The 2,000-nt window shown below is 33.7% G+C and overlaps 1 long non-coding RNA gene across 1 annotated transcript; it reads right to left on the minus strand.

Annotated features, from left to right (window-relative positions):
- Positions 1-553: 553 nt before the first annotated feature.
- LOC112198312 lies at positions 554-1,544 on the minus strand. Its single transcript, XR_002935934.2, has 3 exons — positions 1,409-1,544; positions 1,043-1,102; positions 554-936 (listed from the first exon to the last, which is right to left on the minus strand). It is a non-coding gene; the product is annotated as an uncharacterized LOC112198312 (long non-coding RNA).
- Positions 1,545-2,000: the final 456 nt, after the last annotated feature.

Here is a 2,000-nt window from a genome sequence, read left to right on the forward strand (position 1 = left end):
ATTTTAGCACCAGCTCAATTACACATGATCGCACAAATTCAGTACTTTCTTTTTAGAACTGAAAGTAAGTAAAGAAGGAAGGACAACATACTAGAAATAATCACTGAGAACAAATTCTCAAGACCAAAATTATTGAGAAACAAGGATAATATCACTTAAACAGAAGCACATTCAAAATTACCACAAGCTAAACAAAGCAATTGAAAAAGAAATACTCATACAACCAACACAAATTTATCTGCATAAAGAAATTTTATAATCAAGGAAGGATGAAGGCATTTCAACATGATGATCCATTCCTAGTTAAAGCATATGTACTGGAGTTTTTCATAAGCAGCACATCTTGAATGTGTGTGTGTGTGTGTGTATGGATAACTAGGAGGTTCTATACTCACGGAAGAACAGATTCACATCCTAGTTGAAGGTCATATCATGAGAATATAAGATGGACCACAGAATTCCACCTGAAAGCCGCCCTTACAGATGTTGATAGCTCAACAAACTTAAAGCAGGAAAATTTAAAAAATAAATATTTAAATGCATTGCCTACAAATACAAATGAGTATGGATTTGTATATTGAGCATGTTACAAACATAAATATCCTTTTGCATTCGTGTAGCCATTAAAAACATTCTGCTAACATAGCATTTAGCACGTACCCTTTCTCTGAAATGACCAGGGGAGAATTGCAGTGATAATAGCTGGCAAAAAATTTTGAGAGATATTATCAAAATCTTTTGTCAAAATCGAGAGATACAAATTCCAACAAACATAAACATAGTTAATTTCTCAAGTTCATTCAAGTAGCTACCAAGAAGTGAACAATCCAAATTCCAGCAAATTCAAAATTTTACCACGATGATGATGAGTAATGCTATAAGAATATATGCCTTCAACTATTTCAGTGTACAAATTAGCCTCCTTGGCACCACGTCCTGCACAATTAACCAAGTTGCAAATGTTACTATACAAAAGTAGGACGAAAAATATATATGGCCATATTTTGCATAGAAAGGTAAGAAACAGTTGGCGCATCCTAACCTGCTCCACTAACACCCGATTTTGAGTCAATAATAATATTTTAGATTGAATGAGATTAACCTGCAAAGGAAGTCCATTAAGAAAACCAGGATGTTGTGATTGACTAATATGGCTAATCAAAACAAACTCAAGATATAAAGCATGTGCCAGGACCATAGAAAATAAAAAAAATCCTAACTAGCATCAGGTCAGTGACTCGAAACTGACATTTTTATGATTATAGCGACTCATGAAGACTAATTCAAAAAAGAAAAAGAAAAATGCATAACTAAACTTCAAAAGAATTTATACTTCATGACACCTAGCTACCTTACATATTCATCATCATGATGCAATTTGCAGAGAACTAATAAATAACATACACACCTCAAACAATGGAACAAGGGGAAGCTGAACAGATCGAAGTTGGATAGCAGCCAGTGTTAGCAACTAGACGCACTCTAGAAACTAAGAATGCAAGAGTTTTTATTAGAAGCAATTTATTTCAAAAGTGATGCTAGCTAGGTGGACTTAGTATACCGATAAAGTTTAGATATGCATATACAATAATCAACATACCAGCAAATCTGGGGCTCTATGTGCCTGACCATACCATTCTTCATACTCAGATATACCTTGTAGACGGAAGTCCTGAACCATCCCATAAATTTTATGATGAGAAAAACTTCAAGTTTCAAACATATTGTAAAATATGAACAACCAAATCATAGATGTAGTGACGTTACTCAAAGCATACACGGTTAAAACACTTCCCTAACAAAAGGACTACCCTTTTCAACAAATAGACATTTTTTATGGAAGAACACTAGGCCAATAACCTCAACATACAACACTTTTTGCACAACGAAAAAAAAAATTTGTTGTGTGATGAGGGAAAGTGAATCATACAACACGTTTAAAAAACTTGCGTCGTATAAGGCTGTTAAAATTCAAAAGTTTTTAGCTAAAAGGTAATTGC

Source organism: Rosa chinensis, chromosome 4 (genome assembly GCF_002994745.2).
Source record: "Rosa chinensis cultivar Old Blush chromosome 4, RchiOBHm-V2, whole genome shotgun sequence".
Lineage (NCBI taxonomy): Eukaryota > Viridiplantae > Streptophyta > Magnoliopsida > Rosales > Rosaceae > Rosa > Rosa chinensis.